We start from the raw sequence: 11,518 nt of genomic DNA, 5'->3' as shown, positions 1-11,518 counted from the left end.
CAGGGAGCGCCGGGAAACCCTCCAAAAACCTGTCAGGACTCTCGGCACATCCCGAATATGCAAAAAAAGTGGACTTTTGGGGAAAGTAAATTTTTGACTTTTTCGTAAGGGTGGGGTGGTTACGCATTTTTTCAAAATTTCAAAAATGATCGAAAAACACTTTTGGGCCAGGGAGCGCCGGGAAACGTTCCAAAAACCCGTCAGGACTCTCGGCACACCCCGAATATGCAAAAAAAGTGGACTTTTGGGGAAAGTCAATTTTTGACTTTTTCGTAAGGGGGGGTGGTTACACATTTTTTCAAAATTTCAAAAATGGTCGAAAAACACTTTTGGGCCAGGGAGCGCCGGGAAACGCTCCAAAAATCTGTCAATACTCTCGGCACATCTCGAATATGCAAAAAAAGTTGACTTTTGGGGAAAGTCAATTTTTGACTTTTTCGTAAGGGGGGGGGTGGTTACGCATTTTTTCAAAATTTCAAAAACGGTCGAAAAACACGTTTGGGCCAGGGAGCGCCGGGAAACGTTCCAAAAACCCGTCAGGACTCTCGGCACACCCCGAATATGCAAAAAAAGTGGACTTTTGGAGAAAGTCAATTTTTGACTTTTTCGTAAGGGGGGGTGGTTACGCATTTTTTCAAAATTTCAAAAATGGTCGAAAAACACTTTTGGGCCAGGGACCGCCGGGAAACGTTACAAAAACCCGTCAGGAGTCACGGCACATCCCGGATATGCAAAAAAAAGTGGACTTTTGGGGAAAGTCAATTTTTGACTTTTTCGTAAGGGGGGGTGGTTACGCATTTTTTCAAAATTTCAAAAACGGTCGAAAAACACTTTTGGGCCAGAGAGCGCCGGGAAACGTTCCAAAAACCCGTCAGGACTCTCGGCACACCCCGAATATGCAAAAAAAGTGGACTTTTGGGGAAAGTCAATTTTTGACTTTTTCGTAAGGGGGGGTGGTTACACATTTTTTCAAAATTTCAAAAACGGTGAAAAAACACTTTTGGGCCAGGGAGCACCGGGAAACGTTCCAAAAACCCGTCAGGACTCTCGGCACACCCCGAATATGCAAAAAAAGTGGACTTTTGGGGAAAGTCAATTTTTGACTTTTTCGTAAGGGGGGGTGGTTACGCATTTTTTCAAAATTTCAAAAATGGTCGAAAACACTTTTGGGCCAGGGAGCGCCAGGAAACCCTCCAAAAACCTGTCAGGACTCTCGGCACATCCCGAATATGCAAAAAAAGTGGACTTTTGGGGAAAGTCCATTTTTGACTTTTTCGTAAGGGGGGGTGGTTAAGCATTTTTTCAAAATTTCAAAAATGGTCGAAAAACACTTTTGGGCCAGGGAGCGCCGGGAAACGTTCCAAAAACCCGTCAGGACTCTCGGCACACCCCGAATATGCAAAAAAAGTGGACTTTTGGGGAAAGTCAATTTTTGACTTTTTCGTAAGGGGGGGTGGTTACACATTTTTTCAAAATTTCAAAAATGGTCGAAAAACACTTTTGGGCCAGGGAGCGCCGGGAAACGCTCCAAAAACCTGTCAATACTCTCGGCACATCCCGAATATGCAAAAAAAGTTGACTTTTGGGGAAAGTCAATTTTTGACTTTTTCGTAAGGGGGGGGGGTGGTTACGCATTTTTTCAAAATTTCAAAAACGGTCGAAAAACACGTTTGGGCCAGGGAGCGCCGGGAAACGTTCCAAAAACCCGTCAGGACTCTCGGCACACCCCAAATATGCAAAAAAAGTGGATTTTTGGGGAAAGTCAATTTTTGACTTTTTCGTAAGGGGGGGTGGTTACGCATTTTTTCAAAATTTCAAAAACGGTCAAAAAACACTTTTGGGCAAGGGAGCGCCTGGAAACGTTCCAAAAACCCGTCAGGACTCTCGGCACAGCCCAAATATGCAAAATATGTGGACTTTTGGGGAAAGTCAATTTTTGACTTTTTTGTAAGGGGGGGTGGTTACGCATTTTTTCCAAATTTCAAAAACGGTCAAAAAACACTTTTGGGCCAGGGAGCGCCGGGAAACGTTCCAAAAACCCGTCAGGACTCTCGGGACACCCCGAATATGCAAAAAATGGACTTTTGGGGAAAGTCCATTTTTGACTTTTTCGTAAGGGGGGGTGGTTACGCATTTTTTCAAAATTTCAAAAAACACTCTTGGGCCAGGGAGCGCCGGGAAACGTTCCAAAAACCCGTCAGGACTCTCGGCACAGCCCAAATATGCAAAAAAGTGGACTTTTGGGGAAAGTAAATTTTTGACTTTTTCGTAAGGGGGGGTGGTTACGCATTTTTTCAAAATTTAAAAAAACACGTTTGGGCCAGGGAGCGCCGGGAAACGTTCCAAAAACCCGTCAGGACTCTCGGCACAGCCCAAATATGCAAAAAAGTGGACTTTTGGGGAAAGTAAATTTTTGACTTTTTCGTAAGGGGGGGGTGGTTACGCATTTTTTCAAAATTTCAAAAAAACACGTTTGGGCCAGGGAGCGCCGGAAAACGTTCCAAAAATCCGTCAGGACTCTCGGCACACCCCAAATATGCAAAAAAGTGGACTTTTGGGGAAAGTCAATTTTTGACTTTTTCGTAAGGGGGGGTGGTTACGCATTTTTTCAAAATTTCAAAAACGGTCAAAAAACACTTTTGGGCCAGGGAGCGCCAGGAAACGTTCCAAAAACCAGTCAGGACTCCTGACACAGCCCAAATATGAAAAAAAGATGACTTTTGGGGAAAGTCAGTTTTTGACTTTTCGTAAGGGGGGGGTGTTTACGCATTTTTTTCAAAAACGGTCAAAAAACACTTTTGGGCCAGGGAGCGCCGGGAAATGTTCCAAAAACCCGTCAGGACTTTTGGCACATTCCAAATAGGCCAAAAAAGTTGACTTTTGGGTGGTTCCAAGAGTCCTGACATGTTTAAGAAACGTTTCCAAGCGCTTCTTGGCCCAAAAGTGTTTTTTGACCGTTTTTGAAATTTTGAAAAAAATGTTTAAGCCCCCCCCCCTTACAAAAAGTAAAAAATTGACTTTTCCCAAAAGTTTACTTTTTTGGCATATTTGGGTGGTGCCGAGAGTCCTGATGTGTTTTTGGAATGTTTCCCGGCGCTCCCTGGCCCAAAAGTGTTTTTTGACCGTTTTTGAAATCTTGAAAAAATGTGTAAGCACCCCCCCCCTTACAAAAAATTCAACTTTTTTGACCGTTTTTAAAAATTTGAAAAATTGTGTCAGCACCCCCCTTACAACAAAGTCAAAAAAATTCTTTTTCTTCTGACTGTACATCGTCGTATTTTTACAGAAACGCCTTATTATACGATAAATAGTCTTGTTGTTTTTTTTTTAACAAAAACGCCTAACTATACATGGTTGTTTTATTTTGTTGACAAAAACACATTACGATACATAATCTTTTTTTTTCTTTATTTTTACAAAAACATCTTACTATACAAAAACACCTTTACGCCTTACTATACATGATCGCTTTTTTTTTTTTTTACAAAAAAGCCTTAATGACTTCCTCTACATAACCCCCTTTTTTTTTTTTTTTTTTTTTTTTTTTTTTTTTTTTTGACATGACAAAACACCTTCCTATACATGGTCTTTTTATTTATTTTTTTAAACAAAAACACCTTACTATACAGGGTCGCTTTTTTTTGTTTTTTACAAAAACACTTTACAATACATGGCCTTCTTTTTACAAAAACTTCTTACTATTCATGGTCGCGTTTTTTTCACAAACGCCTTTACGCTTTACTATACATCATCCCTTTAGGGTTGTGTTTTTTTTTTTACAAAATCACCTTACAATACATGGCCTTTTTTTTTTTCCAAAAAACACTTTACTACACATGGTCGGGGTTTTTTCACAAAAAACGCCTTACTGTACATGGTCGTATTTTTACAGAAACGCCTCACTATACTATAAATAGTCTTGTTTTTTTAGAAAACACCTTACTATACATCCTTTTATTTATTTAATTTTTTTAAACAAAAACGATTTACGATACATGATCGCGTTTTTTACAAAAACGCCTTTATGCCTTACTATACATAATTTTTTTTTTTTTTTTTTTTTTTTTTTACAAAAACACCTTACTATACATGATTGCGTTTTTTACAAAAAAGCCTAATCGACTTACTATATATCAACCTTTATTGTTTTTTTTGTTTTTGTTTTTATTTTACAAAAACGCCTTACAATACATGGTCGTTTTTTTTGTTTTTTTACAAAAACACTTTACAATACATGGCTTTCTTTTTACAAAAACTTCTTACTATTCATGGTCGCCTTGTTTACACAAACGCCTTTACGCTTTACTATACATCATCCATTTTTTTTTTTTTTTCCAAAAACACTTTACTACACATGGTCGGGGGTTTTTCACAAAAAACGCCCTACTGTACATGGTCGTATTTTTACAGAAACGCCTCACTATACTATAAATAGTCTTGTTTTTTTAGAAAACACCTTACGATACATCCTTTTATATATTTTTTATTTTTTTTTACAAAAACACTTTAAAATACATGGCCTTTTTTCTTTTTTTTTTTTAGCAAAAACGATTTACGATACATGATCACTTTTTTACAAAAACGCCTTTATGCCTTACTATACATAATCTTTTTTTTTTTTTACAAAAAACGCCTTTATGCCTTACTATACATAATCTTTTTTTTTTTTTTACAAAAACGCCTTACTATACATGGTCGTTTTTTTTTTTTTTTTTTACAAAAAACGCCTTACTCTACATGGTCTTATTTTTACAAAAACACCTTACTATACATGGTCGTTTTTTGTTTTACAAAAGACACCTTACTATTCGTGGTCGTTTTTTTTTTTTTTTTTTACAAAAACACTTTACAATACATGGCCTTCTTTTTACAAAAACTTCTTACTATTCATGGTCGCGTTTTTTACACAAACGCCTTTACGCCTTACTATACATCATCCCTTTTGGCTTTTTTTTTACAAAGCCACCTTACAATACATGGCTTTTTTTTTTTTTTTTTTTTTTTCAAAAAACACTTACTATACATGGTCGGGTTTTTTTCACAAAAAACGCCTTACTGTACATGGTCGTATTTTTACAGAAACGCCTCACTATACTATAAATAGTCTTGTTTTTTTACAAAACACCTTACTATACATCCTTTTATTTATTTTTTTCTAACCCTAAAATACATGGCCTTTTTTTTTTTAACAAAAACGATTTACGATACATGATCGCGTTTTTTACAAAAACGACTTTATGCCTTACTATACATAATCTTTTTCTTTTTTTTTTCTACAAAAACACCTTACTGTACATGATTGCGTTTTTTACAAAAAAGCCTTATCGACTTACTATATATAAACCTTTATTGTTTTTTGTTTGTTTGTTTGTTTTTTACAAAAAACGCCTTACTGTACATGGTCGTATTTTTACAGAAACGCATCACTATACTATAAATAGTCGTTTTTTTTTTTTTTTTACAAAACACCTTACAATACATTGTTTTTTAAAAAAACACAAAAATACATGGCCTTTTAAAAAAAAATTTACAAAAACGTTTTACTATACAAAAACACCTTTACGCCTTACTATACATAATCCCTTTTGTTTTTTTACAAAAACGGCTTACTATACATGAACGCTTTTTTTTTTTTTTTTTTACAAAAAAGCCTTAACGACTTACTATACATAACCCTTCTTCTTTTTGTTTGTTTGTTTTATTTTTATTTTTTTGACAAAACACCTTCCTATATATGGTCGTTTTTTTTTTTTGTTGTTTTTTTTTTCTACAAAAACATCTTACTATACATGGTGGGTTTTTTTTTTTTTTTTTTTTACAAAAACACTTTACAATACATGGCCTTCTTTTTACAAAAACTTCTTACTATTCATGGTCGCGTTTTTTACACAAACGCCTTTACGCCTTACTATACATCATCCCTTTTGGCTTTTTTTTTTACAAAACCACCTTACAATACATGGCTTTTTTTTTTTTTTTCAAAAAACACTTACTATACATGGTCGGGTTTTTTTTCACAAAAAACGCCTTACTGTACATGGTCGTATTTTTACAGAAACGCCTCACTATACTATAAACTTGTTTTTTTTACAAAAAACCTTACTATTCATCCTTTTTTTTTTCTTTTTACAAAAACACTAAAATACATGGCCTTTTTTTTTTTTAACAAAAACCATTTACGATGCATGATCGCGTTTTTTACAAAAACGACTTTATGCCTTACTATACATAATCTTTTTCTTTTTTTTTTCTACAAAAACACCTTACTGTACATGATTGCGTTTTTTACAAAAAAGCCTTATCGACTTACTATACATCTTTTTTTTTTTTTTACAAAAACTTCTTACTGTACAAAAACGCCTTTACGCCTTCCTATACATAATCTTTTTTTTTGTTTGGTTTTTTGTTTTAGCAAAAAACACCTTACTGTACATGGTCATATTTTTACAGAAACGCATTATAAATGGTCTTTTTTTGTTGTTGACAAAAACACATTACGATACATAATCTTTTTTTTTTTTTCCCCCAAAACACTGTACTACACATGGTCGGGTTTTTTTCACAAAAAACGCCTTACTGTACATGGTCGTATTTTTACAGAAACGCCTCACTATACTATAAATAGTCTTGTTTTTTTACAAAACACCTTACTATACATCCTTTTATTTATTTTTTTCTAACCCTAAAATACATGGCCTTTTTTTTTTAACAAAAACGATTTACGATACATGATCGCGTGTTTTACAAAAACGACTTTATGCCTTACTATACATAATCTTTTTCTTTTTTTTTTTCTACAAAAACACCTTACTGTACATGATTGCGTTTTTTACAAAAAAGCCTTATCGACTTACTATATATAAACCTTTATTGTTTTTTGTTTGTTTGTTTGTTTTTTACAAAAAACGCCTTACTGTACATGGTCGTATTTTTACAGAAACGCATCACTAAATAGTCGTTTTTTTTTTTTTTACAAAACACCTTACAATACATTCTGTTTTTTAAAAAAACACAAAAATACATGGCCTTTTAAAAAAAAATTTACAAAAACTTTTTACTATACAAAAACACCTTTACGCCTTACTATACATAATCCCTTTTGTTTTTTTACAAAAACGGCTTACTATACATGAACGCTTTTTTTTTTTTTTTTTTTTTTACAAAAAAGCCTTAACGACTTACTATACATAACCCTTCTTCTTTTTGTCTGTTTGTTTTATTTTTATTTTTTTGACAAAACACCTTCCTATATATGGTCGTTTTTTTTTTTTCCTACAAAAACATCTTACTATACATGGTGTTTTTTTTTTTTTTTTACAAAAACGCCTAACTATACATGGTCGTTTTTTTGTTGTTGTTTTTTTTTTGTTTTATTGCGTTTTTTTTTTTTTTTTTTTTTACAAAAAAAGCATTACTATACTATAAATAGTCTTGTTTTTTTTTTTACAAAACACCTTGCGATACATTCTTTTTTTTAGAAAAAAAACACAAAAAATACATGGCCTTTTTAAAAACTTTTTACAAAAACGCCTTTATGCCTTACTATACATAATCCCTTTTGTTTTTTTACAAAAACAGCTTACTATACATGAACGTTTTTTTTTTTTTTTTTAACAAAAACGCCTTCCTATACATGGTCGTTTTTGTACAAAAACACCTTACTATACATGGTCCTTTTTTTTTTTTTTTTTTTACAAAAACGCCTAACTATACATGGTCGTTTTTTTGTTGTTTTTTTTTTGTTTTATTGCGTTTTTTTTTTTTTTTTTTTTTACAAAAAAAGCATTACTATACTATAAATAGTCTTGGTTTTTTTTTACAAAACACCTTACGATACATTCTTTTTTTTTAAAAAAAACACAAAAAATACATGGCCTTTTTAAAAACTTTTTACAAAAACGCCTTTACGCCTTACTATACATAATCCCTTTTGTTTTTTTACAAAAACAGCTTACTATACATGAACGCTTTTTTTTTTTTTTTTTTTTTTAACAAAAACGCCTTCCTATACATGGTCTTTTTTTTTTGTTTGTTTTTGTTTTGTTTTGTTTTTATTCAAGAAATGTCTTCCAATACATGGTCGCGTTTTTTACAAAAAGGCCTTAACTACTTACTATACATAACCCTTTATTTTTGTTTGTTTTTCTTTTTTTGACAAAAACTCCTCCCTATATATGGTCGTTTTTTTGGGTGTGTTTTTTACAAAAACGCCTTACAATACATGGTCGTTTTTTGTTTGTTTTTTTTTCTACAAAAACACCTTACTATACATGGTCGTTTTTTTGTTTTGTTGCGGTTTTTTTTTTTTTTTTTTTTTTTTTTTACAAAAAACGCCATGGTCGGGTTTTTTTGTGTTTTTTTTTTTTTTTTTTTACAAAAACGCCTTACTCTACATGGTGGTATTTTTACAGAAACGCATCACTATATTATAAATAGTCTTGTTTTTTTTTTTACAAAACACCTTATGATACATTCTTTTTTTTTACAAAAACTTTTTACGATACAAAAACGCCTTTACGCCTTACTATACATAATCCCTTTAGTTTTTTTACAAAAACAGCTTACCATACATGAACGCTTTTTTTTTTACAAAAAAGCCTTAACGACTTACTATACATAAAGCTTTTGTTTTATTTTTATTTTTTTGACAAAACACCTTACTATACATGGTCGTTTTTTTTGTTTTGTTGCGTTTTTTTTTTTTTTTTTTTTTACAAAAAACGCCTTACTATACATGGTCGGTTTTTTTGTGTTTTTTTTTTTTTACAAAAACGCCTTACTGTACATGGTCGTATTTTTACAGAAACGCATCACTATACTATAAATAGTCTTGGGGTTTTTTTACAAAACACCTTACGATACATTCTTTTTTTTACAAAAACACAAAAATACATGGCCTTTTTAAAAAGAAATTCACAAAAACTTTTTACGATACAAAAACACCTTTACGCCTTACTATACATAATCCCTTTATTTTTTTTACAAAAACTGCTTACCATACATGAACACTTTTTTTTACAAAAAAGCCTTAACGACTTACTATACATAAAGCTTTTTTTTTGTTTTATTTTTCTTTTTTTGACAAAACACCTTCCTATATATGGTCGGTTTTTTTGTTGGTTTTTTTTTTCTACAAAAACACCTTACTATACATGGTCGTTTTTTTGTTTTGTTGCGTTTTTTTTTTTTTTTTTACAAAAAACGCCTTACTCTACATGGTCTTATTTTTACATAAACACCTTACTATACATGGTCGTTTTTTGTGTGTTTTTTTTTTTTACAAAAACGCCTTACTCTACATGGTCGTATTTTTACAGAAACGCATCACTATACTATAAATAGTCTTGTTTTTTTTTTTTACAAAACACCTTATGATACATTCTTTTTTTTACAAAAAACGCCTTACTGTACATGGTCGTATTTTTACAGAAACGCATCACTAAATAGTCGTTTTTTTTTTTTTTACAAAACACCTTACAATACATTCTGTTTTTTAAAAAAACACAAAAATACATGGCCTTTTAAAAAAAAATTTACAAAAACTTTTTACGATACAAAAACGCCTTTACGCCTTACTATACATAATCCCTTTAGTTTTTTTTTTTACAAAAACGGCTTACCATACACGAACGCTTTTTTTTTTTTTTTTACAAAAAAGCCTTAACGACTTACTATACATAAAGCTTTTTTTTTTTGTTTGTCTTATTTTTCTTTTTTTGACAAAACACCTTCCTATATATGGTCGTTTTTTTTTTTTCTACAAAAACACCTTACTATACATGGTCATTTTTTTGTTTTGTTGCGTTTTTTTTTTTTTACAAAAAACGCCTTACTCTACATGGTCTTATTTTTACAAAAACGCCTTACTATACATGGTCGTTTTTTTGGGTGTTTTTTTACAAAAACGCCTTACTCTACATGGTCGTATTTTTACAGAAACGCATCACTATACTATAATTAGTCAGGGTTTTTTTTTACAAAAACACAAAAATACATGGCCTTTTTAAAAAAAATTCACAAAAACTTTTTACTATACAAAAATGCCTTTACGCCTTACTATACATAATTCCTTTAGTTTTTTTTTACAAAAAACGGCTTACCATACATGAACGCTTTTTTTTACAAAAAAGCCTTAACGACTTACTATACATAAAGCTTTTTTTTTTTGTTTGTTTTATTCTTCTTTTTTTGACAAAACACCTTCCTATATATGGTCGTTTTTTTGGGTTTTTTTTTTTTTTTTTCAAAAACGCCTTACAATACATGGTCGTTTTTTTTGTTTGTTTGTTTTTTTTCACAAAAACGCCTTCCTATACAAGGTCGTTTTTGTACAAAAACACCTTACTATACATGGTCGTTTTTTGTTGTTTTTTTTGTTTTGTTGCGTTTTTTTTTTTTTTTTTTTTTTTTTTTTACAAAAATGCCTAACTATACATGGTCTTTTTTTTTTTTTTTTTTTTTTTTTTTTACAAAAACACTTTACAATACATGGCCTTATTTTTACAAAAACTTCTTACTATTCATGGTCAAGTTTTTTACAAAACACCTTACGATACTCTTTTTTTTTTTTTTTACAAAAACGTCTTACTTTACATGATCGCGTTTTTTACAAAAATCGCCTTACTATACATGGTTGGTTTTTGTGTGTGTGTATGTTTTTTTTTTTACAAAAACACTTTATGCATGGCCTTCTTTTTACAAAAACTTCTTCCTATTCATGGACGCGTTTTTTACACAAACGCCTTACTATTCATCATCCCTCTTGGCTTTTTTTTTTTCAAAAACACTTTACTACTTATGGTCGTATTTTTACAGAAACGCATCACTATACAGATAGTCTTTTTTTTTTTTTTTTTTTTACAAAAACACAAAAATACATGGCCTTTTTTCAAAATAAATTTACAAAAACTTTTTACGATACAAAAACGCCTTTACGCCTTACTATTCATCATCCCTCTTGGCTTTTTTTTTTTTTTTTTACAAAAACGCCATACTGTACATGGTCGTATATTTACACAAAAGCCTTACTATAAATTGTCTTTTTTTTTTTTTTTATTACAAAAACACCTTACAGTACATGGTTGTTGTTTTTTTACAAAAACGCCTTACTATACATGGTCGTTTTTCTTGTGTGTGTTTTTTTACAAAAACACTTTACAATACATGGCCTTCTTTTTACAAAAACTTCTTACTATTCATGGACGCGTTTTTTACACAAACGCCTTACTATTCATACTATTCTCCTCTTGGCTTTTTTTTTTTTTTTTTTTACAAAACCACCTTACAATACATGGCCTTTTTTTTTTTTTTTTTTTCCAAAAACACTTTACTACACATGGTCGTATTTTTACAGAAACGCATCACTATACAGATAGTCTTGTTTTTTTTTTACAGAAACACAAAAATACATGGCCTTTTTTAAAAAAAATTTACAAAAACTTTTTACGATACAAAAACGCCTTACGCCATAATCCCTTTTGTTTTTTTTACAAAAACGGCTTACTATACATGAACGCTT

The sequence above is a fragment of the Corythoichthys intestinalis genome, chromosome 22 (genome assembly GCF_030265065.1).
Source record: "Corythoichthys intestinalis isolate RoL2023-P3 chromosome 22, ASM3026506v1, whole genome shotgun sequence".
NCBI lineage: Eukaryota > Metazoa > Chordata > Actinopteri > Syngnathiformes > Syngnathidae > Corythoichthys > Corythoichthys intestinalis.
Note: the sequence above shows the minus strand (reverse complement) of the source record.